Source organism: Eschrichtius robustus, chromosome 14 (assembly GCF_028021215.1).
Source record: "Eschrichtius robustus isolate mEscRob2 chromosome 14, mEscRob2.pri, whole genome shotgun sequence".
Taxonomy (NCBI): domain Eukaryota; kingdom Metazoa; phylum Chordata; class Mammalia; order Artiodactyla; family Eschrichtiidae; genus Eschrichtius; species Eschrichtius robustus.
In genome coordinates, this window is record NC_090837.1 from 10,657,985 (window position 1) to 10,685,702 (window position 27,718).

The following is a 27,718-nucleotide window of genomic DNA, read 5'->3' on the forward strand; positions in this document are numbered from 1 at the left end:
AGGAAATATTCTACATTTGACACAAACTGGATTATTCTAAGCTAGGAGGTCCTTGAGGCAGCGATAATAATTGTTCTGATTTTCACCACATCTACTTGGTACAGTGCTTTACACTTTACATATCATTTTCACATGCCTTATTACCTTGTTTCATTCTTCTAGAAATGTGGAGAGGGAGTAGGGCAGAGCAAACAGAGTGTACTAGTTGGGAATATTTTGGTTGCAAGCAACAGAACGAACATGCAACCTACACTAGCTTTAGGAAAAAAGAAAATGGGGGGGGGGGCATATGGTAAGATTGTTGGCTCACATAACTGAATTGCCCTGGAATGTTCCGATTCAGGAATGGTTTGATCCAGGGGTCCGTGCTGTCATTAAGTTTCTGGCTTTGTTTCTGGATGATTCTCTCTGCTGCTTTGTTGGCTTCATCCTCAGGTTGACCAATAGTGGCCTCCTATTCCCATATCCTCACATCACAAAGCCCAAAAGGGAAACAGATGAGTTCTTGTGGCAGGTCTCATGGAGAGCAGAGCACTTGTCTGTCCCAGAAATGTCAGAAGACCTCTCCTCATATCTTATTGGTGTGACTTAGATCAGGTGCCCATCCCTCAACAAATCACAATGGATGATGGATACAAGCACTTACTGGTTTGAGCCAATCAGGGCCCATTCTAGAGCAGAGGGTGGGATCAATTCCACCAAAAACAACAGAGCTAAAGATGGTGGTGGGGGGGTGGGGGGAAGGTACCCACAGGAAAATGTGAGTGAGTGCTCTTGGTGGGAAAGAGGGAGGTGGTCTGGAAAAACAAACTACGGTGTCCGTTACACCGTGGACTGGAGAGGTTAAGAGGCATGCCCAAGTGACACATGGATTCTGACACGTGGGGCCAGACATAAATTCAGGGTTTTTGTTTCAAACCTTATACCATCAACACCATTGTCTAGAAACCTGAAGAATTTTCCTACTACCATTTGTACGTATCTACCAGCTCTGTCCTTAGCAAAACACCAGAAAACTCGTGACCATTATGCTGAGCCCGTAACTTCCTGTCCGTGCCCAATCAAAACAAAGAGCCCAAACATCAGATAATAAAGGAAATGAGACTGAACTTGGCATTGTCCTGATAAATACGAATTCCCTTCAATGTCATAGGAAGTAGCCAGACAGAAGCAAGTTCCCGTTATTTTTATACCTGGCCTCACACCCTTGTATATCAAGTTGACTTCGGTTTAAGGTCAGCAACTCAGTTCTTTATGTCACATATCAAATCACTGTGACTATCGCCTCCCCAGTCACACTGCTTTTTCTAGGATTTCAATTCATTTATATATGAAACACCTACTACTACAGAGCCTGGAACTAGCCAACAATACATGTAGCTCCCTATGAGGTAGGTACAGTAGTATTTCTGTTTTACAAAGGAAGGCACTGTGACTCCAAGAGCTAAGGTCACTGTATTAGAATAAACCATTCTTTCCCTGCTGGGTGTATTCTTAACTACTCACACAGGACGCTTCACTTCTGACACTTCTGGTCACCAAATGTGTGTGGGTTTTTCCCCACACCAAGCAATTCTCCATGACACCCACTGGGTGTCCTACAATTGAACTCAATTCTAACCCTACCTACCTGGAGTAGAGTCGATCCCATGGGTTAAGGGCTCGGTCCCACCCACTGTTCCCATCCCAGGTAGTAGGTCCCCAGATCACTCACAACCTCTGTCAGACGTGGCTACTAACGGGAGGTTCCCATGACCCTAATTTGCTAGAGCAGCTCACAGAACTCAGGAAAACACATTTACCAGCTTATCAAAGGATATGATAAAGGACAGAGATGAACAGACAGGTGAAGAGATACGTAGGCTGACGAGGTCTGGAGGGCCCTGAGCAAGGCAGCTTCTGTCCCCGTGGAGCTGGGTGCGTCACTCCATTACGTGGATGTGTTCAACAACCTGGAAGCTCCCCCGAATTCCACAGTACTGGCTTCACCACGCAGGCATGATCGATCATTAACCCCACTGCCAGCCCCTCTCCTCTGGAGAAGGGACTGGGGGCCGAAAATTCCAAGCTTCTAATTACGGCTTGGTCTTTCGGGTGACCAGTGCCCACCCAGAGTTGCCTCATTAGAACAGAAGATGCTCCCAGGGTTCTCATCGCTTAGGACATCATGAGGGTCTCAGGAGCTCTGTGCCAGGAACCAGGGGGCAGAGACCAATACATCTGTTTTCCACCATCTCACAGTCACTCAACTAATAAGTGCTGAAGGCCCTTCCATGTGCGACTCTCACATGCTACACTCTTTACCAGGCACCCGATACAAGGACACATCCTGGTCTCATTTGGAAGCACGTGGAAGCTGTTAGGTTGGAAAAGTCTGTCCTGCCTGGATTTGACGTCAGAGCCCCCTTCCCTGTCGCCCGTCACTCACATCCAGGAACAAAAGCCTTGACTGAGAGGCTTTATCAGGGCCACCTGCTCAGGACACAGACAGTACCAACAGGAAACATCTGCTCTAGAAACACCGGTGCTTCTGTTGATTGAAATGGACAAACGGAAAAGCTGTTCCCGAGTCTGGGGACATTGTGAGCTGAGGGGAGTATGGCATTACCAGCTACTTCCGGCAGAGCTAGAGATGGGAGGACGTGGGCAGCAAGAAGCATATCCCAGGCCAACTGGGACCCTCTTGGTCCTAATAATAATCAATCGCTGATAAATATTGTGCCGTGAAGAAGCTTGGAGGAGTCTCTGGGGTGTTTTGCCAGATGGGTAACTGAATTCCCTCTGGGAGGAAACAAGCGCTGCTTGGCTAACCCCATTTTGGGTGGTGGCCTCTAGGTCAACTTAAGGTAGAAAAGCCAAACCCGCAGGACATTTTTACTTTGTGTGTGTGTGTTTGTGCTCATGAGCACTTGTGGCTGTGTGTGGTTGTACGTGTAACAATGAATCCTATCACAGAAAGACTGTTCATTTCACTTAGAACTTATCACCAGTTTCCTTGAAACCCTAATTCCCCTCACCCCAGGTACTTCAAATAGAATTTGAGTTACAAAATCCATTTGGGTTGATTTATCTACAGACTTCCTTCCTCTTCCCTTCCCTTTCTTCCTCCCTTCCTTTCTTCCATCCTCTCATTTAACAAACTTTAGTTGAGCCCCTGTTATGGGCCAGATACTGTGCTGGGTGTTAGTTGTCACAGGTGAGTAAGGCGCAGTCTGGGGGGTGGGGATGGAGGTTTATAGCAGCGGTTTTTAAATAGGAATGGTTCCCACCTTCCCAAAGGGGACACCGGGAAATGTCTGGAGGCACTTTTGGTTGTCAGGACTGGGGAGGAGGGGGCGCTACCAGCACCTAGTGGGTGGAGGCCAGAACGCTGTTCCGCATCCTAGAATGCACGGGACGGCCCATGACAGCCATCCGACCGAAAACGTCCACGGTGCTGAGGTTGAGAAATCGGATCTTTAATATGGAAGATAGAATAGGACTCACTGTGTTCAGTCCCGGCTCTGCCTGTCGCTGTCAGAAGACCTCAAGTGAGTCTCTGGACCAAGTCCCTTGACCTCTTTGAGTCTCAGTGTTCCATCTGTCAGAGGGGATGAAAATAGTCCCCTCTTAGTAACGACTGAAGGGAGTCTGGGCATAAATCATACTGTTTAGTACCTGGCACAGAGCAGGTACCCAAGAAACAACAGCCACTTGGCTTCCAGGGTCTAAAAGGTACCAGTGGGTCCTGGTGAAATTGCAAATATATCAAGGGGAAGCCCAAAGGGATTGCCCTGCTCTTTTCCCTTCCTGGTATCATTGTAACCTGTAGCTAGACACTGATTTGTACATTTAATGGTTTAATGCCCCCATGCCCTGATCGACCGTCAGCTCCATCAAGGCAGGGACTGTGTTTTCTGTTGTTCCTGCCTATATTCCCAGCACCCAGCAGTGTCTGGCCAGGTGGTATCTATTCAATAATTGGAGCCAGATGGCCTGAGTTGAAATCCTGGCTTCTCCACTCACCAGCTGTGTGAACTCGGGCAAGTTACTTAACCTTTCTGTGCCTCGTTTTCCTCCTCCGTAAAGTGGGGAAGTATCTACCAGACAGAGCTGTGGTAAGGATTAAATAAGCTACCATATCTGTCTAGGGCCTGGCACCTGGTTAGTGCTTATAAGAATTTATTATTATTACCATCATTACTTTCTTGTTTTTACTTTAGTGAATGCCACTCTGGCACTGGATGCCAGCTCACAGGGGTAGACCTTCCTCTGCCTTTGAGGAGCGCTTGTTTCTGCGAATCATTCAGAGAAAGAGCTGAATTTGCAGAGAAGCTGGCAGCTCAGCTGAGCAGAAAAGTAGAAGCCGAAGTGACTTCTGGTGGGAGGTTCACTGGGCCCGCTGGGTCACCCAACAGCTTCTCTCTCTCACCTGGAAGAAATGAGAATTGATTCGAAGCTTGTCCCATCTGAAAAGGCCTGTCGGCAGCCAGAACCAGTACATGTTGTCAAGGATGCTTTTGGTTTTTGGTCCAGGGAGGAAGCGGTTCATGATGATTTGCTTTTCCAGGAAGTGAGATTGACTCCGTGGAGAGACAGAAGGAGGTCCCAGACGCCTGCTGGATCTGACTGCTCCCCTGACGAGCAGGAAGAGAGGATGATCAAGGGGCAGATAGGAAATGCTGAACAAGGAGCGGAGACCCAGTGGGGACCAACCCAGCGGCTGAGGGGAGGCTGGGAATACGGGGCAAAACATGCAAGCGGATCAGAGAGGGAGGACGAGAGGTTTAGAGCTGAGAAGACTGAGAGCAACAACAACGGCAACAATAATAATAGCTGCCGTGAATAGAGCGCCTACTGTATGCAGTGGGCACTTTACACACCTGAGCTCAGTTAAGGCTCATGATGCCATTAGCTCATGTGTGTCAGGCCTCATCCACCTGTGGGTGATGAAAAGGTCACACTTTCTGTATGCACGCATACATTCACTCATTCACTCAACAAACGTTCACTGAGCACCTAGCGTATGGCAGGCACTGTTCCAGGCACCGGGGATACAGCAGAAAAGCAGACAGACCATCAGACCACAGTCCCTGCCCTCATGGAGCTGTCGTTCTCCTGGGCTGAGGGTCGGCCAACAATGACAGGCAATGACATCTAGTAGTCAGGTGGCGAGGAGTGCCGTGAGGGAAATAAAGCCTGGGGTGGAGGTGGCGCGTGTAGGGGTAGGGTGAGGTCGAATTTTAAGAAGAGTGGTCAGGAAAAGCCTTTCTGAAAAGGAGACATTTAAGCGATGACCTGAAAAAGGTCATTGGTTAAAAGTTCCTGTGTTGATTCCAGCAGAGCTGGGTGGGTGAGTGGAGGGGCTTCCCATACCACACTGAGCGGTCCTCAGACGTCAGCAGGGTGTCTGCTGACTCAAGGCCCGGGAAATAGCATCAGGTTACACAGGGTTGGAATTGCAGGGTTCAGGCCTACAAGACCCCCAACCCCACTTCAGATGCCAGCCAAAAGCCTGGGTTGTTACCTGCGCCTGTGACCAGCGGACTGTAAATCAAAGGTTCCCACACCTTCCTCCTCCGGTTCGACGTATTTGCTAGAGCGGCTCACAGAACTCAGAAGCATGTTACTTGCTAGATCACTGGTTTATCATGAGAGGATGTAACTCAGGAACCGCCAGATGGAAGACATTCAGGGCGCAGAGCATCACACCCTCTCCGGCTGCACCACCCTCCCCGCATCCCCGTATGGTCTCCAACCTGGAAGCTCTCTGAACCCCATCCTTTCGGGGTTTTCTGGAGGCTTCATTACATAGGAATGATTGCAGGACTCACTGGCTGTTGGCAATTGATTCAACCTCCAGCCCCTCTCCCCGAGGCTGAGAGGCAGGACTGAAAGTTTCAACCCTCTAATTACAGGATTGGTTTTTCCCATCAACCAGCTCCCATCTGTAGGTGGGGTTCAAAAGTCACCTTGTTAACATAACAAAAGACACCTTCGTGGATTTCATCACTTAACTTCTGAGGATTTTCAGCTGTGTTGGAAATAGAAAGACCAAATATGTATTTTTTATTATAAACCACAGTAGCACAGGTGAAAAGTGAGCCACGTGCATATTTTGGATAGAGTATAACAGAAAGAGAGCAGCACGTGCAAAGGCCCTGAGGTGGGAGCGTGTCTGGCATTTCTGGGGAGTAGAAAGGAAGCCAGCATCCAGGAGCACAGGGAGTTAGGCAGACAGTGGTGGAAGGTGCGGGCAGAACAGGCACAGGTGTTGGATCACGTGAGCCTCATGGCATTGTAAGGATTTTGGCTTTTAATCCGAGTGAAAGGGTGATCCATTACAGAATAGCAAGCAGGGAAGTAATTTCATCTGACTTAGGTTTCAACAATAACTCTGGCTGCTGTGTTGAGAACAGTCTGTGGGAGGCAGGGGAGGAAGCAGGGGACCAGTTAGGAGGCTACTGCAAGGATCTGGGTGACAGATGATGGTGGCTCAGACCAGACAGTAGCAGCGGGGCTGGTGAGAAGGGCTGGGATTCTATATCCAACTTGAGATGTCCTGAGTCCAAGCCTACTTACGTAGGATACTTCAAACACCCTGTCTCGTCCCACCCATGTGTCCTCTCACCTGTGCCCAGAAGCCCCAAAGACAGATGCACTCACCACCTGGCATCAGGCTGTTCTCTTGTTCTGGTTTCACATGTCCTCAGTCACTGCAGCCTTTGGAGTGGTGACACCATCACCACTGTGCTCATTAGGAGACAATGTCCATGCCAGGGAATCACCTCCCTGTGTCCCCAGATCTTCCGGTCTTTGGGATGCAGGATGGTACCATGGACCATGCAGTGGTGAGGAGACAGGCCAAGGCCTCACACCGGTTTGCTTGGGTGCCCCCAGGCATGAAGACTTCATCAATGTTTCCATCAGCTTCTGGCCCTCACTTCCTCTTGCCAGAGGACTTGGGTTCAGTTGGGGACCAGATTCCTGGCCGTATTCTCCCTCTGCATCCCCAGTGAACCTCTCACCCTGCTTCCTTGCGTGCAAACGAAACAGATTCCAGAGGACAGCCGTGTGAGAGAGAGAGAGAGAGAGAGAGAGAGAGAACGTGTGCGTGTTGAAGAAAGCGGTGTGTGCCAGCTCAATGTAGATGTCATTGTCCCCATTTTCCAGATGAATCCATGGAGGCTCAGAGAGGTTAAGCGATTTGCCCAAGGCCATCGCTTGCATTCAAGTCTCCCAGTATTTCCTCTTCTTCTGCAATATCAAGACCCCTGCTCCATACTGCCCATGTTCCCCCCAAATCCAAAATGCCCCAGTATGATTGGATAATGGAACAGAGTATTCAAAATTGAATGTTTGTATTTAAAATCTTGGACATACTGTAGCCCTTTATTCAGTCACTCAATAGACCTTGATTGAGCACCTAATAAAAATCAAGCCAAGAAGCGCACTGTCTCTTGTGGGAGATGGACAAGTAAGAGATCAGTTAATTTCATTCTGGGTATTTGGAGAGAATTCTGGGCTACTTACTCCTTAAGAGGAAGGGATGGGACCACAAATGGGGTTGACTCCTCACCTCACTGGTGTGAGGGGTGGAAGCAACACCGGAAAAGCAGTGCTGTCGTGTCAGGCAAACCAGGGTTCGAATCCCACTCTCACCAGTGACCAGCTGGGTGACCCACATTCCCTCAGGTCCCTTTAGCACCGACACACCAGTGTTTGACACAGGGTAGACACTCCATAAAGGATCCTTACTGGTGCTGGGTTGGCAAAGGAATTTGAGGACAGAAACAAACTGGAGAATTCTGCCCTGAGGCGCCTTTGTTGGCAACATCAGTTTTAGGGGAGGGAGGAAGCTCGTAAGTATCTGGATAACGACACTCTGCCTCCGAAAGAGTAGACGGAGCTCCTCAAATCACCTGCACCCTTAAGCCCTGCCAGAGAAAGTTTCCCCAAATGCAGGAACCTAAAACCTTCCATGATGGCTATAGACTTGGCGACTTCACTTTTCCAGACAAGGTGGAAACCTGCTCCTCAACTTCAATGCCTATGGGTGAAGTCCAATACGTTTAATACTTTTCTAGGTGCTGAAATGGATCGTTTTTCTCAAGACAAAAAAAAAAAAAAAAAGGAAAATCGAGATTCATGATAGGGTAGGGAAGAGGTGGGCAAGTTTTGATGATACAACAGAATATTTGAAATCCTGGCAAACTAGGGGAAAGGTCACCAACCATCTGTCCACTGACCAGACTGGAGCTACCTGGCAATTTGGGGATCCTGATCTATTATCTCTACAGACTGTAAGTTCCCCGAGAGGAGAACCACGTCTTTGAAAACTTCTTTTCCCCATAGGACCTTGAAAATAGAAACTTTATGCAGAGACAGGCAGGTTCCTGTTAATACCAACAGCTAATGTCTACTGAGTACTTGCCATATTCCAGGAACCATGCTAAGGGCTTAATCTCAGTAAACGTTCAAAACAAAAAATAAAAAACCCAGATGGTGCATGCTATTATTACCGTTTACTATTATTACCATTTTATAGAAGATAACACTGAGGCTCAAGGAGGCTGAATAAGTAAACCCAACGTCACAGATGGGCTCTTCAACTTCAATGTCAATGGGCGAACAGTTCAGTGAAAGAATGAAGATTTCCCCTCCTCAGCATGCAGAGGGTTAACTTAGAAACTCAGGCTGTCAGCACTTCTCTGATCTTGGCACTAATTATGTACAGAAATCATTTTGCCTCTGCTGTCTAATGCAAACGACTGTACAGAAATGGAATATATCATGATACGTGTTACGAGTGTTTTTTTCTTCTTTAAAAGACTACCTCAATTTCCCCCACTTTTCATTTCCCCCTCTCCTTGCCAGATAATCAGATATAAAAGTTATATTAACCTACCAACCACTTCAATTAAAATGCTCATCCAAAATTTGAAAACAATTAAAAAACCCATTATCTCAGATTTAACGTTCTCTGATTCCGTGTCTATTTTCTGCCACAGCGCAAATGGCAGGTAACATTATCACAGTAGGTGCCTTCTAGAAAGCAATGTCTCATTCTTTGCCAGTCGGTCCCAAGGCTGCTCGCCCGGCATGGGCCTTATTAAAAACCCACATGCCCTGGTGTACTTCTGTCATGTCCAAATGCATTGAAATAATTGTTTTAATGAGTTCTCCATCTGTCTCATTTTCTTCTGTCTTTCTCTACTCAGGAGTGGGTTTCAGAGAGAGGAAAGGACAGATCCACTCTTGGGAGGTTATAGACTGAAAGATGGGAGGGTCCCTGGCTTGGATCTGTTGCCCGGGGGTTCTGCGTTCCCATGATGAAATTAGAAATGGTTTTCTCTGGGATTTCCCTGGTAGTCCAGTGAAGAATCTGCCTTCCAATGCAGGGGACACACGTTCAATCCCTGGTCGGGGAACTAAGATCCCACAAGCCAGGGGGCAACTAAGCCCATGTGCCACAACTACTGAGTCTGCGTGCCACAACTAGAGAGCCCATGTGCTGCAACTACTGAGCCTGTGCACTCTGGAGCCCACACCACAACAAAAGAGCCCATGTGCCTCAACTAAGACCCGATGCAGCCAAAAATAAATAAACAAATATTTGAAAAATCTAATTGTCCAATGACAAAGAATTATATCAACTAATGGCATATCCTAAGAATGCAATAATATTCTGAAGTCATTTAAAAGTATATTAGAGAAGAATATATATTGAATGAGGAAAAACGATACCATGTTGTTAAAGAAACCAAATAGAATACCAAATGGTATGATCTAAGTTTTATGGGAAAAAAAGTATATGGCTATGACTTCATGAAAAAAAAAAAAAAGACTGGAAGGTTATATGGTCCTCTGAGAAAATGAGAATCAGGGTTATTTTTATACTTGCTGAGCTTTTTCTGTTCCAAATTTTTTCTCCAGTGATAGTGCATTAATTTTTCTGTTCAGAAAACAAAAGTTGTTTCCAAAAGGAATACCTGTGAATTATAGCAGGAAATGGAGTGGGACTATCTGGGAATTAAAGCAGGTTTAAGACCTTTCCTCTCAGCCCTGGGTTCCTATTACTACCCTGTAGTAGTAAGATGTGATGCATTACTATATATGATATATATATAGTAATATATAATTAACAAGAATTACTACCACCTCTCACCATTCCCTGGCCTTTTATCCAGACCTAGATAAGGTGCTCTGGCTCAATTTTTCCCAGATCTGACAGGCCACATAACTAAACAATTACAGTGCTTTTTCTTAACAGATGATGGAACTCCGACAGAAACCAGGAATTAGTTCAATAATTGGACAATCTTTAGCTGTAGGCGAGGATGGAGTAGTGGGAATGGGAATATCCTCCTGCCTGAAACAACCAAAAAATTGGTGCAATATATGCTACAATGATTTTCAAGCTACTGGCCCTCAGGAAACAAAGGACAGTGATCCCTGAGGGGCAAGAAACAAAAAGTCAGCCCTAGGTTTGCATTCCTCCATGAGAGAATTTCCAGGGTGCAGCATAGGGAGGGGGCCTGGTGGACTCCCTGAAATGAGAAGACATTGCTGAGAGTCTGGGAACCCATGGTGGCTAGAGTTCCCAAGTTAGAATCGTGCAGAAGAGTGCTATTCAGAGAGAACTTCAGAAACGGTGGAGTTCTGATCAGCCCATGCATGCGAGCAAACTACCCAAGGCTGGGGAATCTTCTGCAAGGATTAGAGATGACGGTGCTGGGTGTCTGGACCAACATATTAGTACAAAGGTGGAGAAACTGTTCGAGACGAAAACAGAAGAGAACACTTTTGTGACCCTGCTTTAAGCAAAAATTTCTTAGATATGACACCAGAAGTACAACCTATATAAAGACAAATGGACAAATCAGACTTCATCAAAATTAAGATCTTCTGCTCTTAGTTAAAGCAGCCCCAACAGACTAAGTACCACAGACTGGGTGGCTTATAAGCCACAGAAATTTCTTACCGTTCTAGAGGCTGAGCCATACAAGATCAAGATGCCAACAGATTTGCTGTCTGTTGAGGACAAGCTTTCTGGTTCATAGCCCATAACTTCTCGCTGTATTCTCACAGAATGGAAGGGATGGGGAGCTCTATGGGGTCTCTTTTTGAAGGGCACTGACCTCACTTATGAGGGCTCTGCCCTCATGACCCAAGTACTGCTAAAGGCCCCACCTCCAAATACCATCACCCTGGGAGTTACAGAGTTTCAACATATGAACTTTGGGGCAGGGGATGAAAACACCCAGTCCATTACATGTTCTTCGAAGGCACTTTTTTTCTCTCTCATTTTATTACAATGAAGTTTTTTTTTTAAATTAATTAATTATTTATTTATTTATTTATTTATGGCTGTGTTGGGTCTTCGTTGCTGTGCGAGGGCTTTCTCCAGTTGCGGCAAGTGGGGGCCACTCTTCATCGCGGTGCGCGGGCCTCTCACTATCGCGGTCTCTCTTGTTGCGGAGCACAGGCTCCAGACGCGCAGGCTCAGCAATTGTGGCTCACGGGCCTAGTTGCTCTGCGGCCCGTGGGATCTTCCCAGACCAGGGCTCGAACCCGTGTCCCCTGCATTGGCAGGCAGATTCTCAACCACTGCGCCACCAGGGAAGCCCTACAATGAAGTTTAACAGAACAGAAAAGTCACATGACCTTGGAGGGTCCAAAGGCACTTTTAAGAGAATGAAAAGAGATGCCACACATATCTGGAGAAAACTGTAATTTGAAAAGATACATGCACCCCAATGTTCATTGCAGCACTATTCTCAATAACTAAGACATGGAAACAACCTAAATGTCCATGGATAGATGAATGGATAAAGAAGATGTGATACATACATATAATAGAATACTACTTAGCCATAAAAAAGAATGAAATAATGCCATTTGCAGCAACATGGATGGACCTAGAGATTATCATACTAAGTGAAGTAAGTCAGACAGAGAAGACAAATATCATATGATATCACATGTGGAATCTAAAATACGACACAAATGAGTCTTTCTCATTTGTGTTATCTACAAAACAGAAAGACAGACATAGAGAACAGACGTGTGGTTGCCAAGGGGGAGGGTGGGTGGGAGAGGGATGGATTGGGAGTTTGCGATTAGCCAATGCAAACTATTATATAGAGAATGGATAAAGCAACAAGGTCCTACTGTATAGCACAAGGAATTATAGTCAATATCTTGTGATAAACCATAATGGAAAAGAATATGAAAAAGAATGTATATGCGTAACTGAATCACTTTGCTGTACAGTAGAAATTAACACAACATTGTAAATCAACTATACTTCAATAAAATACATCAAAAAAATAGAGGTGCCACTAATAGACCGGAAGACATTATTTCCAAGTCATGTATTTAATAAAGGATTTGTATTCAGAATATATAAAAACTCTCAAAACTCTACAGTAAGGGAAAAAATCCAATTTAAAAATGGGTGAACTGTTTGAATAGACAATTCACCAAAGAATCTATAGAGATAGCAAATCAGCACATCAAAAAAAGCTCAGCTTATTTAGTCATTACTCATTAGAAAAATGCAAACTAAAAAAACAATAGGATACCACTGAACACCTATTAGAATGGTTAAAATTCAAAAGGCGGACCTTAACACATGTTGGCAAAGACTGGAGAAATTGCAACTCCTAAATGCTGCTGTTGGGAATGTAATATTGACAAACTGACTTCCAAAATAGTTGTACTTTTCTTAAAAAGTAAATTATACCTATGATATGATTCAGCTATCACACACTTAGCTATTTATCTAAGAGAAATGAAAGCTTATGTCCATGTAAAGGTTTGCACCCAATGCTCATAACAGCCTTATTTGTAATAGACCCAAACTGGAAACAACCCAGATGTCCATTGACAGGTGAATGGATAAACAAACTGGTATATACATATGATGAAACACTACTCAATAGAAAGGAATGAACTGTTGATGCACCTAATGGAGATGAATCTCAAAATAACTATGCCGAGTAGAATAAGGGAGACAAAAATTGTATAAAAATCTAGAAAAAGAAAACTTAGAAAGCAAGTCAGTGATTGCCCAAGGCATGAGGTGGGAGGGAAAGATTAAGTGAGTCAGGAAGAAACCTGGGGGGTGATGGGTATGTCCTTGACTATGGGAATGACTTCACTGGTGTAAATATATATCAAAGCATCAACTTGTACTCTTTAAATATGTGCTGTTTGTAGCATACTACACCTCAGTAAAGCTATTAAGAAAAGTGAATACACAGATTTTTAAAAATTGAACCGTCAAGAAAATAATTCTGGCTCCAAGCATGTCTGAAAAAAAAAAAAAAACTTAAATGGTATCTTCTTTGTGCAACTTGTCTCTCCCAGAGAGAGTCTTGCCTCACTTGGTCAACAGGGCTGCCATGACTCCTGGACTCCATCCTTCTATATTCAGATCCAGAGCCAAGAAAGCATCACCTTTTCCCTAAAGGTCCTCATAAAACTCTGAAATGTACTCTAACTGGACCAGCCCAGGTCACGTGCCCATGAATGCATGTGGGCAACCAATCACTACAGCCAGTGAACCATGATGCTCTGATTGTCTCAGGCCTGAGTCATGCGCAGCGAGAGCAGGAAAGGATCCCATTTCTTAAAACAATTCAGGGTTGTAGTCACAAGAAGGGTAGTGGATATTGTGGGGACCACAAGAATGCGCCTCTTGGATCTCCGTGTGCAGGGCGCATGATGAGTCGAGGGCCTCAACTGCCATGCTCTGAAATCCATCACCATGTTTGTGCAGAGGCCACACTTCCCTCGGGCTGCTTCCAGCCAGCAGGTGAGTGCAGAAGGAATACCAAGGCAGACCCCTTCCTGGGAGACACAAGGCTCTCCTGACAAGTCACGTTGGCTCAAGGACTCCCTAGTGGTCTTGCTGAATGGCTTATGCATTAAGTCTAACATGCTTTCATTCACCCTTCTTTCCTCCTCTCTACCCTTCACCTGTGTCAAGGTGCCAGCTCCCTCTCCATTCTCACAGGCATTTCCCCAAATAAATCTCTTGCACGTTTAACCCCATTTTAGCATCTGTTTCTTGTAAGACCCAAATTAACACAGATACCAGGGAGACACCTAACACATCTCTACCTTTAGTCAGAAGTTCCAGGGTTTGCCAAATCAGTTCTTATCCTGTATCTTATTTGACTTGCAGCTCTGGTTGGAGAAACTGCTAGGAACACGAAAGCCTTGAAGTGGACATAATAGGACTGACTTATGGGTGGTGACCCTGCCATCCATTGCCAAGCACTCAGTGATTCACAAAGCACTTTAAGATACAAAACTTGATCTGATCTTCACAAAAAAGCAGTGAGGTGGGTGGAGCTATTGGATATTAGTCGTAAGGAGATTGATAGGGAGATCAAAGTGAATTGTTAAAAATCCCAAAGATCCATGTCCCTGCTGTGCTGAAGAATCTTCAGTGGCTCCCATTGCCTTCAAGATAAAGACCAGGGTAGTCATGTGACGCAGAAGGGCCCTGTGATCTGGCATTAGAGCCGTGTTCAGGGCTCCAATAAAGCCACAGACTATTTGGCCTCTTGGCCTCTGCATACTCTGTTCCTTCTTCTTCAAACACTTTCCATACCCTCCTCTGGTATCAACTACTCATCCATACTACTACTACTACTCTCTTCCTATTAAAAACCTACTCTTAAAGACTGGGTCATGTATTCCTTTGAGGCCCCAGCTCCCTGTTCTTAAACATTTCATAGTGTAATAGGTAAGAACCTTTGTATTCTTTTTTACAAAAAAGTTATTGAAATTTAATTGATTTACAATGTTTTGTTAATTTCTACTGTATAAAGTGATTCAGTTATACATATACATTCTCTTCCATATTCTTTTTCACTACGGTTTATCACAGGATACTGAATATAGTTCCCTGTGCTACACAGTAGGACCTTGCTGTTTATCCATTCTCTATATAATAGTTTGCATCTACTAATCCCAAACTCCCCATCCATCCCTCCCCCATCAATAGGAGATACAGATATCATATGGAATTGACTCACACAATTACAGAGGCTGGAAAGTCAAGATGTGCAGTTGGCAAGCTGGAAACCCAGGAGAACCAAAGTATAGTCCCTGTCTGAGTCCGAAAGTCTGAGAACCAGGGTTAGCCAATGACACATAACTAGCTGAAAAACTGTTGACACTTGAGACCCAAGAGCCAGTATTTCAATCCAAGGTTGAAGGCTGGAAGAGACCAGTATCTCACCTCTAACCATTTGGCAGGAGAAGATCCCTCTTCCTCAGCCTTTTATTCCACCCAGGTGTTCAATGGATTGAAGGAGGCTGCTGTTGGGCTGCACCCCCCAGGCCTGCAAGCTTTGCAGCTGCCCAGCCTCAAGACCAAAGAAAGAGCCCAGAGACACCAGCCGTTATTGGATAGGGAATCTTACACGTCTGAAGCACAAGGTCCTGGACCAACACCTTACTGTGTACGGCAGACACGACATGGCAGCAAACTTCACTTCTCAGGGGAGAAGTAGGCTACCATTTATAGGGGGAATTGATGTCAGGTTGGCTCATCAGTTACTAGGGAAACCAGTGGCTGGGGCAGGGGGCAAGCACGTAGGCAGCTACTGATTACACCTATCATGTGAGTGGGCCAGGGGCTGGTCATGCAGGGAGTGTACAGAGGGCAAGAGAACAGCCATCTTGAGTGGCCTGACCTCACACTCCACGTCCACACACCCTGCACGACCCTCACAGTCTTGGTCAACCTCTCTTCCACGGCTGCCCTCAGGTCAGGTAGATAGAGCTGCACTGCAACTGAACGCCACACATGCGATACAAGTAACAGCAGCTAAGGAGCACCAAGAGTAAAGGTCCCGGCACTTCCCTGGTGGCACAGTGGTTAAGAATCCGCCTGCCAATGCAGGGGACACAGGTTCGAGCCCTGGTCCGGGAAGATCCCACATGCTGCGGAGCAACTAAGCCCGTGTGCCACAACTACTGAGCCTGCGCTCTAGAGCCCACGAGACACAACTACTGAGCCCACATGCCACAACTACTGAGCCCGCGTGCCTAGAGCCCGTGCTCCTCAACAAGAGAAGCCACCGCAGTGAGAAGCATGTGCACCGCAACGAAGCATAGCCCCCGCTCACCACAACTAGAGAAAAGCCCGTGCGCAGCAATGAAGACCCAGCGCAAAAATAAATTTATTTTAAACAAAAAAGAGTAAATATACCCAGTATGCTAAAGAGAGTAAAATTCGCCTAGAGGTGGGTAGACTTTGGAGCCGGTGTTTATCGGGTCAATTTTTCATGCAAATCCAGAGGATGACGACAACAGCATCTCGCTGTGGACCCAGCAGCCAGATTCATTTCATAGTGAGTCCACCACTGCCCCCCGTCTGAGAGCAGACTCCCTCCACTCAGACTCGGGGGCAAATGTAAGACGTTTGACAGGCACAATACAGGGTGGATCGTGACCTTTAAGCAGAATACAGCAGTAACAGCACTCCGAGATCATACCGCCCCCGCCTGCGATTTCCGTACTGGCCTGCAGTATCGTGTCACCCGTCCACTGGCAGTCCCCAGAGCTGGTGCCGAATACTGGAGGGGAGGTATAATGTGGATATACTGGTGCCTTTCTCCAGGAGGGGCCGGATTAATTACCTAAGTAGTCTTAGGTGGGGCCGGGTAGACCACAGGTGAGGTCTGTAAGTCCCTTTCTAATCTTATTCCCCACTAGGCAGCAAACCCAAACCAGCAGGGTCTTACCTGCCAGCCCCACGCCGTTTATAATGTGTCCCTCTGCGGGCAGGTCCTGTAGGCAAAAGTGAGTTGCTGTCCTGACTGACAGTTGGCAACCTTTGGGTCCTTTGGTGGTCAAGAGTTGGACTTAGATTGTGTTGACTAGTTGCCTCGGGGTTAACATGGCATGGACGCTGGGACGATGTTCCTGAGATGTTCCGTCACGGTTCGTAGGGCTTGAGTCAGCCTCCTGGCCCACATGTTGAGAGCACGGGTTTCCTGCCTGAATCGTTAAGTACTCCGCTTATCTTTTCCGTTAGCCCGGCAGCGGCGAGGTTGTAAGGCTGGTGGAGATGCCAGCGGATGTCATTTTTATCAGCCCACTCCTGGACTTCACGGTCCTTGGTCGATGGTGACGTCCGTGGGGGTCCTTATTTTGTGCACAGCTGTTCTAGACGGCCCCCCCCAATAGTGGTCTTTCTGTGGTGCTTGATGACTCGGGTTGGCCTTTTGTAACGTCTCCCACCTGTTGTAACGCGTTGTAGACGGCACGTAGCTGTGGTCCCATCCCATTATATTGTTGCTCTGTGCCCTTCCATAGCCGGACCAGAAGTCCAAGGGTTCTCTTGTTATTTGGCCATTACCACATTTTGGATAACTGGCCACTTCCAATTCACAAGACTTTCCCTGAGTTAATATCCCTAAAGCCTGTGTCTCTCATTGTGTAGCGGTGGTGGGTCGGGGGTAGGCTTGTCTTCCCGGACCAGAAAATACCCAAGTATGTAATAGATGATCCAGGTCCTTGCATTCTGTCAGTGTCACCAGCCAACCCTGGGCAGTCAGATGAGCCATGAGCGTGGGGCTGCTCCTTTTAAACTGGAAAGAGACTCCAAGGTGAACAGGATACCCTCAATGTAATGGAAGAAAAAGACACCTCCCATGGTGGTCAGCTGCCACAAGGCCCCATGCACGTGCTAGTGGACGGCCACCTTGGGGTCACCCTGCGCTTTCCATTCCCCATCCTTATTTCCTGACCTCTTGGTGTTCACGGGGGTTTCCTCGGCCTCCTGGCTGGCCAACTATTGGACTGCACCCCGCAGGCCCACAAGCCCAGCTTCGAGACCGCAGAGAGAGCCTGGAGACAGCGGCAGAGACATCAGTACTTATTAGACAGGGGATCTTACGCATCCGAAACGAAGGGCCCGGGAACGACAGCCCTCCACGTACAGCAGACAGCAGGCAGGACGCGGGAAGAACATTTGCTACGCGGGGGAGGAGGCTACCATTTATATGGGGAATTGGCATCAGGTTGGCTCGTCAGTTACCAGGGAAACCAGTGGCTGGGGCAGGGGGCAAGCATGTAGGCAATTACTGACTAAGCCCTACAGTGAAGAGGACTGGACAGTCATGTGAGTGAAGCAGGGGCTGGGCAAGCAGGGGATGGACAGGGGGCAAGAGGACAGCCATCTTGAACAGCCTGACCACCCAGCGGCCCACCCGCATCAGGGAGGGCAGTCTTCTGAAATGGAGTCTACTGATTCGAGGCGAATCTCATCCAGAAACACCCTCTCCGACACACCTGGAATAACGTTTGGCAAAATGTCTGGCCACCCAGTGGCCCAGTCAAGTTGACACATAAAAAGAACCATCACATGGGATAATTGTCCAAGGGTGTGTGACAGCGCCGGTGGCAGGGCTGGAGAACAAGCTGTCTCCAAAGCTCTTCTTTTTTTTTTTGGCCAAGCGGTGTGATATGTGGGATCTTAGTTCCCTGACCAGGGCTTGAACCTGTGCCCCCCACATTGGGAGCGCAGAGTCTTAACCACTGGTCTGCCAGGGAAGTCCCTCCAAAGCCCTCCTTACACAGCCATGTCGCTCTCCCCGTGGATAAGGCAACCACAGGGTGGTGACCCCTGCCTGATCCATCTGGAGCTTCTGCATTTCTTGAGGACATACTAAGTGCCAGGCTCAGGCTCTGTGCTTGGCATTTTACTTATATCCCCATGGCCTTGGACTGTCCTGGTCTCCAGATGCATGGATGTTTGTTGAGTGAATAAACCCCATTTGCCAGAGAGGATAACTCGCTTAATATAGGATTCAAACCTAGGACGGACTCCACAGCCACACCATCCTTCCTGAAAAGCCCTCTTCCAAACCCCTGATTTCTCACGCCCCAGAAGCATGACTTTGCCCCTCCAGAGGCTGCAGGCTCGGCAGAACTTAAAATCTCAGCTCCCCCGGGAGCGCCATCCCCTCCCCAGAGCAGATTTCCCGGCCCTCCGCGGTGCTGCCCAACAGGCTGCCGAACAGGCAACTGGGTGAGGAGCCCGGGCACATACCTTGCAGGTCAGCTGCCATCTGATCCAGACTTTTCTTCCCCAGTTTCTTCACATGCACAGGGGTTTGCTGGGTCTGCAGTGCCAAGCGGTAGTGTTGTTAAGGGGAATCTGTATTTTTTTCCTTTCTCTAACTCTCAGCAGCAGCTGCCCCTCCGTTCATGGCAGGTTCCAAGAGTCTCAGACAGGCGTCAATATTGACAGAAGAGGCCCCACAGCCCAGCAGGGGATGCCATTTCAAAAGAGGAGCTGAGCAAGCTCATCAGGACGGCTTCTCGGCACACTTTGGCCGCCCCGATTACATGGTTCTGAGCAGCATGAATATGGATCAGTGAGAGGAAGGGGACTCATCTGGATTCGTTTTGTTTTTTTTTTTTAACACAGAGACCGTATAGAGGGGGACTTTAAGGTCACTAGTTTTGCAGTCAGAGAGACCTGGCTTCCAATCCCATCTCTGCTCTTTTTGCTTTGCTACCCCTGTGACCCTGGGAAAGGATATTCGCTCCTCTGAATCTCAGTTTCCTCATCTGTAAAATGGGCATCGTGATAATCGATACTTCCAAAGTGTGCTGTTAGGATCACGTGACAATGCATTTAGCACAGGGCCTGGCTCACCATACGTGTTGCATAAATACAGCAGTTCCTGGTGTTCTGTTTAGAAATGGTCACATCCAGAGGAACTGGCCTTCTCCTTAAGAGTGGGGAAACTTTTCCCAAAGTCTCCTGCAGATTTCCCCTCACGGCTCATTGGCCAGCACTGAACTCTGCGAACTCCTGACAGTATCTGAGGACATCTTTCCCAGCCTCCTAGCTTTACAGTTCGTGAAACCGAGGCCCACAGAAGGTTGCACAGCAAGTCAGTGGCAGAGTCAGGCCTGGAACCTGATGCCTAACCCAGAGCGGTTTTCATCCCCCTATAACACTTCTCTATCAGTGCTAAGATTTCCAAGGCTTTTTACTCAATGTATTTGTCAACATCTGCAACCAATTTCCTGAGCACAGGCAGGCAGGAGCCCTAGGCAAAGCCTCTTCCCCTTTCTCCTCTCTTTATCTTCCAGCCCAGGTGAGCAGCTCAGTTAAGTCTTGTACTCTCCAGCCAGCTCAAGATCATCCTGTCTGTCATGCAGAGAAGAAAATGGGGACGAAGGAGAGAAGCCCAGAGCGGCATCTATTCAACTAGTCTGCACAAGGACCCCTAGCAAGAAAGCCAGGCTTGACTGAGGGGACACACGATGGCGGGTGCTATGGAGACTGGAGGGGAATGTGGTCCAGCTTCACCTTCCCCGGGCCTCCTGCTGGAAGGCACGTAGTCATGTGGAAAGCCCACTACCGTCGCACCAGAAGCCTCCCCTCGTTAAAATTCTGGGCCATGGTGTCTTGTATTAAAGCTGATATTAAGCCATAAAATGTAATATGTTATGACACCATAAAATTCAGTGTAATTGCTATAGAACCATAAAATGTAATGTAACAGGCGCAGTGTCCATTACGCTGCTTCACAGTCTAAAGCAGTTAGCTTCCACTCTGCTTTTAGACAAACAAACAATTCCTATTCATTGCTACCTCTGGAGAAAGGTATAGGAAGATCAACGCAGATGAGCATGAATTGTAACACAAATGCCAAGGGAGGATGCAGTGGGGTGTGGAGGCACCCTCCAGGCTTTGTAGTAAGACAGAACCGAGGTTCCAGTTTTGTTCAGTAATATCTAGATCAGGGGGACTTCCCTGGTGGCGCAGTGGTTAAGAATCCACCTGCCAATGCAGGGGACACAGGTTCGATCCCTGGTCTGGGAAGATCCCACATGCCACGGAGCAACTAAGCCCGTGCACCACAACTACTGAGCCTGCGCTCTAGAGCCCACAAGTCACAGCTACTGAAGACCGTGCACCTAGAGCTGGTGCTCCGCAACAAGAGAAGCCACCTCAATGAGAAGCCCACGCACCGCAACGAAGAGTAGCCCCTGCTCGCCACAACTAGAGAAAGCCCGCACGCAGCAATGAAGACACAATGCAGCCAAAAATAAATAAAATAAATTAAAATAATAATAATAATATCTAGATCAGGGTCCCGAAAAGCAGAGCCAAAGATGGGGATTCAGGCTAGATTTCTCCTGCAATCACATGTGCCTAGGTCCTGCAGAAGGACCACAAAGCTGCAGCCAATTTGGGTCTGGGAGTTGGAGGAGGAAAAAGGGGCGGTCTGGCCTGTCTGCTGCCCACCAGGCCCCAGCAACGGGAACCACCAGATCCGTGACAGCTGGTGTGAGTTGCAGCCAGGCCTGAACTGACGTTGCTGCTCTGAGCATAAACATGGCTGGCTGCTGCTTCGTGCCCACTTTCCAAAACTCACCCCAGTTCCCCTCGTGGCCAGTTCGGACACAGAGCCCTGCAGGGAAGGGAATCGGGGGCAAAGGTTTCCATTTAACTAAGATGACATGATGTAAGGTGACCATGGGAAGGGAAGGCAGAGGGAAACAGGGAGTGGCATCACAGTCGGTGAGCGTTACGGAAGGGGAAGTGGGGAGGCCTGCGGGTGCCCCCCCGATAGGGACCAGCGTTGTCTAGGGGCTCAGGCAGAAGGAAGTGATGGATAAGGTGAGGAGCGAAGGAGAAGCAGTTAGCCAGGGGAGAAGGGTGTGGTGGAAGAGATTGGTGTATGGAGAAGAGAGGGGGGGAGGAGGGAGGGAAAGCGGGGGAGCGAAAGAAGGAGAAGCAGAAGAAGAAGAAGGGGGAGGGGAGGGGGAGGAGGAGGAAGGGGAAGGGAGAAGGGAAGGAAAGAGAAGCAGGTTAAGAGAGAAAGGGGCAGACAGTAAGAGACAATGAAAGAAAGATGCAAATATCAGGGAGAGGGAGAGAGATGGGAGAGAATTAGGAGTATAAGAAGAGCATGCGTTTAGAACGTGGAATGGAAGAAGAATGGTGTGAGGTGGGCTGGAGAAATAATCAGGGACCAATAATATATAAATACAGAGAGAGAGAGAGATCCACACACCTATGTAGCTAATCTATACTGTAAGCACGTAACAACTCACCCGGTCAACGCATAATAGGCATCCACACTCGTTCATACAGACACATGCACACAAACACATATAATTCCCCAATACCGTCCATCCCCTCACACCCCAGGAGGCAACGGGTTCATTCTGGTCACTTCCTGGGCAGGGACGTTCTCCAAGAGCCCGTGTGTGGTGTTTCCCCCATTGGCTGAGCTGGTGGGCGGTGCGGACGCTCAGCAGACCACAGCCATCCTGCGGTCAGTAGCCCTGGTCAGGGGAAAAGAGGGTCCTTTCTGATAGGACATCAAAGCCTGGAAGCGTGGGCTTGGCTTCCAGGGGCTTTAAGAGGAGGCCTTGCTTCTGATGCATTTTTCAACTCGCTTCACAGTGTTATTAATGAATAAAACAGACCAGAAAATCGGGAGGAAATGAGGCAGCATAAAGTCCCCACTGTGAATTCTGATGAGGCACCCAAAGGATCAGTGAGCAGGAAGGACACAGAGCTGGAGCCAGGGAAGTGTGGTTGGGAGAGCTGGCGCTGGAAAGCCACACAGAACAGAATGGACAACCAGGGACCACGCTGCACGACTCAGCTGTCTGCGTGTCCGTGTGTGCCTGAGTGTCTGCCTGCGAGAAAGAGCCACGTGGATGCAGACCTAGGGGTGGCTGTTGTATAAATATTTGTGTCCAAGTAAATGGGAGAGGGAATCTAAAACCCCAGGAGCAAATGCTAAGGTTTTCTCAGGCTAGAGGGAGATATATTTTCTCCTGCCCCACCGTGCCCCCTGCTATCTCCTTATTGAGGGTATTTTTTAGGGAAGGGAGAACCACCAACAAATTTACTATGAGACAAATGAAAGGAAAACCATGATTTCAACATTTCTGCTAATTCTTAGTGTTAAGATGGAGGCCTGGGCTACATGCGTCTTTCTTTTGTGAGGATGTACCACCAAGAATTTTGAATGTTGCTGAGGAAGGTCCAGGAGCTTGTCTGCGTTAAAGATTGAGAAAAGATTCATTTGCTTAAGAAAATAAAATCAAAGTTTGCAGGTATTCTCTGGTCCTGGGGAAGTTGGCAAAGTGTGTAGATCAGGGGGAGTGAGAATACCTAAACAGAAAAGGTATCAGGCAAGGGACCTAAGGGGAAAGCCAATCTGTGAACAGTTCCCTGCAAGGTCTTAGTTAAGGAGCTTTAAGGATGGAGATGGTGAGTATTATATTTTAGGTTGTTTCCTATTCCACACTGCGTTGTAATTCACTCCTGATAGCCCTAAATCTTCCACAAAGTCTGTGTATCAGTTGAGGTAAAGGTTAAGCTGCTGTAACAAAGAACCCCAAAATGCAGTGGATTAAAGAAGACAGAAGTTTATTTCTTATTTGTGAAGGAGTCCTGACGGTGTGTGGTCTGGAATACGCCAGACTTTGCTCCACATCCTCATTGGGGGACCCAGGCTCTTTCCCCAGCATTGTCTTTGTCTGCATGGTTAGGCTGCATCCAAGCACATCCCTATGCTTTTGTATACAGGGGAAGGGAGAAAAAGAACGCCATGCACAATTTTCTTTTAAGCAAATGTGGGATTAGGGCTTCCCTGGTGGTGCAGTGGTTAAGAATCCGCCTGCCAATGCAGAGGACACGGGTTTGAGACCTGGTCTGGGAAGATCCCACATGCTGGGGAGCAACTAAGACCGTGTGCCACAACTACTGAGCCCGTGCGCCTAGAGCCTGTCTTTTGCAAGAAGAGAAGCCACCGCAATGAGAAGCCCGCGCTCCGTAACAAAGAGTAGCCCTGCTCGCCGCAACTAGAGAAAGCCCACGTGCAACAGTGAAGACACAACGCAGCCAAAAAAAAAAAAAAAAAAAAAAAAAAAAATGTGGCACTAGTAAACACATTGCTTCTGCTCACATTCCATTGGTTAATTCCATCTTGCCCCAGGGGAGGCTGGGAAATGTAGTCCCCAGCTAAGCAGCCATGTGCTCAGCTATTACTATGGAAGAAAGGGAGGATGGAAATTGTAAGAAAACTGGCCGTATCTACTGCAGTCTTGAACCTGGGCTAAGCCACCATAGTTTCTTACTGGATTACTGTAATAGTCTCCCAACTGCACCCTTGATCCCTTCATTCTATTGTTTCCCCCCCCCCAATAGATTTCTGAACCTATTAAACACATTTTTTGACTACTATGCTCAGCCAGCTTTGAATTTGTATTATCGCACAAAAAACTGTATCTTAGTTTTTGACTTTCAGTCTATTCTGAAAGCAACATCCGGAAGTGCTGCAAAAAGTTATTCACTGCTCAAAACACTCCAGGGGCCTCCCATATGCTCTGAGTAAAAGCCAGAGTCTTTGGAACTGTTTGCCAAGCCCTGTATGATTTCCAACCCCCAGCCACTTCCGACCTCACCTCCTCTCACAGCCCCCCTTGCTTACTCCCTCCAGCTACACTAGTCTCTGTCCTCCTCTAACGTGCCAGGCGCGCCCTTACTTCAGGGCCTTTGCACTTGCCGAATCCTCTGCCTGAACCACTCTTTCGCAAGACATACATGTGGCTCATCCTGCTACTTTCTCATCCCAGCCTTCCCTGACGCCACCCCATTTAAAACAGCAATTTTACCCCCTGATATACATGAATGATGTATGTGTGTGTGTGTGTATACATGTGTAAGTGTATGGTTTTTTATTGTCCTTTTCACCCATTGGAATGTAAGCTCCAGGGATGGGGATTTCACATGTGTGGGTGTTCATATGTATGTGACACATATGCATATCTGCAAAAACTGTTAACCTCCTTCCTACTAATGACAGACTGTCCTGGGCCCAGGCAGGGAGGTGACAGTGAATAAAAGAGCCCCCAATCTCTAGCCTCCTGGAGCTTATCTTTTGGTGGAGGAAGACAGACAACACATTGCATGAACAAATATTAAATATGATCATTTCTGAAGGTGATAATTGTTATGGAAAATAACCTGGGGTGAGTTGTTGATGAGTGATGGTGGAGGAGGGAAACTTCTCTAGCTAACGTCATCAGGAAAGGTCTCTCTGAGGAGGTGACATTTGAGTTGAGACCTGAGTGATAGAAGGAGCCAGCTGGGACTTCCCTGCTGGTCCAGTGGTTAAGACTCCGCGCTTCCACTGCAGGGGGCCCGGGTTCGATCCCTGGTTGGGGAACTAATCTTCTACTGCCGCGAGGTGTGGCCAAAAAAAAAAGAAAAGAAAAGAAAAGAAAAGGAGCCAGCTGTGCAAAGTGCTGGGAACAGTATTTCAGGCAGAGGAAACAACAGGTGCAAAGTCCATGAATGGGACTGGTGTATTCAATGGAAAGAAAAGCAGGGAAGTTTGAGCAAGGGACGCACCAGGGATCATAGTAGAGATGAGGGTGGGAGGGAGGTGGGGAGGGACCAGATCATTCAGAGCTTCCCTGGCCGCTTCCCTGGCCATTAGCCAGTACCCAACCAGTGTTGGCTACTGAGTGCTCGCAATATGGCAATTCCCGATTGAGACGTGTCATAATGGCAAACGACACACCAGGTTTCAGAGATCTCGTATTCAAAAAAAAATGTAAAATGTTCATTTTCATATTAATTATATGTTGAAATGGTAATCTTTTTGATATTAGGTTAAATTACTGAAGTTAATAACACTTGATTTTTTAATTTTTTAATGCACCGTACACATATACAGCTTGCATTATAGTTCTATCGGGCAGTAACAGAGACTTACAAGCCTTGTGAGAAGTTTGAATATTATTCTAAGTGCAGCAGAAAGCCACAGGGACATTTTAAATAGAGAAGCAACACAACTGGATCCGTTTAAAAGGATCACTCTGGCTATCGGGTTCCCAAGGAGTAGACTCTGAGACAGAGCGATGTGTAGGAAATTGATTAGGGAGTGTTCTTGGGATCCACACTCGGGGAAGGGAAGTGAAGGAAGCAGGATGGGTAGGAGGGGGAAGATGAGCTAGGTTGCATCCCACCAAAGGGCTCAGCTGGCCCCCACGGGGAGCTCTGAACGAGGGACAGGGCTTCAGAGTTATTCCAGACTGGGCCAGGAGGCTGGGTCTTCATCCTCTTATAACGCCCGGTCTCTATACCAGCTGGGGATGAGGTAGCTCTCACTGAAGCTCAGCCCTGCGTGCTGGAAGGGGGAGCTGGTCAGTGCAGCATAGCACCCAATGCAGGGATCCGTCTGTGGACCAGGGGAGGAGGGAGTCGGAGTGGAAGCAGAGAGACAAGCTGGAAAGATCTGGCAAGGGATGACTCTCCAGGTGGGGGGACCCTAGTGACCAAAGCTGCAGAGGTGGGACGGCACAAGGGGTCATCAGAGACTGTGAAGAGCTAGGCTTCCTTTCAGGGAGCGGTGAGAGAGGAATGCAAATGAAAGTTTGGGGAAGTTTTGCTGTATGCTGGAGACCAGATGCCCCACACAGGGAATGGAAAATTCCCTGGTACCCTCCTACTTTAGGATTGGCTCTTTAAGATCCAAAGGAGGAACCAAACAAACAAAAGCATCCTTGGCAACCGGGTGCCTCCCAGCCAGTCCCCAGCTTTCTGACAAGCTTGTCACAATATTGATGGAGTGATTAAATTTCGTGCTGAAGAGACTCGAGTCCTAAATAATGTTCCAAATAGACGGCAACTGTCTGAGATGCTGCCTGCACCTGCCCCGTATTTCATTAGGGCCCCCAGAGGCGAAACAGAGCCAAGGAAGTGGGAAAAGGTCAGGACCTGAGCACTTTGCATCCTGCAAGAGGGGCCATTGGGGTCTAGCAAAAAGGGCATTGGACTGGAGCTTCAAAAGCCAAACTTCCGGCCAGGATCAGCAACTCACTGTGTGACTTTGGGCAGGACATTTCCTTCTTTGGGCCCCAGTCACCTAATTTGCAAACCAGTAGGAAAGGGGGAACATTCACTGGTCCCTAATGGCTCTTGAATATTCATAACAGCTTTTTTAATGGAGGACTTACGACGGGCTAAGCACTTTACATAGATTATCTCATTTACTCCCCACAAGAATCCCATGAGGTGAGCACTGTTAATGATATTTTACAAAGGAGGAAACTGAAGCTCAGAGAGGTTAAGTAACTTGTTCCAGGTGACACAGCTAAGTGTTGGGTTGGAATTTGAAGGTCAGCAATGGAACTTACCATCTCAGTCACTCTGTTTTAGGTTTCTTACCAATGCTCTTAAGGGTCTGGACTATTTTTAACCTTACAGTTTAGGGGAAGATTATTTATTCAGGGTCACTTACTGTTAGCTCTGCACTTTGAAATGTCAGTTTGATGGCCAGCTTTCTCTCTCCACCCCTGGGCTGTCTTGCCCTTGGGCTGGAATCATTTGTGGGACTCTGTCGAATTGACTTTGATTGGTACAGTCTCAAGAGGGCCAGGGTTTGGGGCAGATGTGGCGGGACATGGGACATTATCCTGACTAAACTTTGAAGGTGCTTTATTGACAAATGTTATCCTGGCGAAAAACCAAAGCTCACCTGCCTCTGGCTCCTCTTGGCCTCCACTCTGATTCTCTGCAGCTGAAGTCCGTGAGAGACAGCCAGGCCCTGGGCTCAGAGGCTGTAGCCAAGGGGAGCTCCATCTCCTGTTCCCTCTCTGCACAGCCAGGTACAGCGGGCAGCCGGCCAGGCATCCCTCAGCACCTGTCACTTGCTGC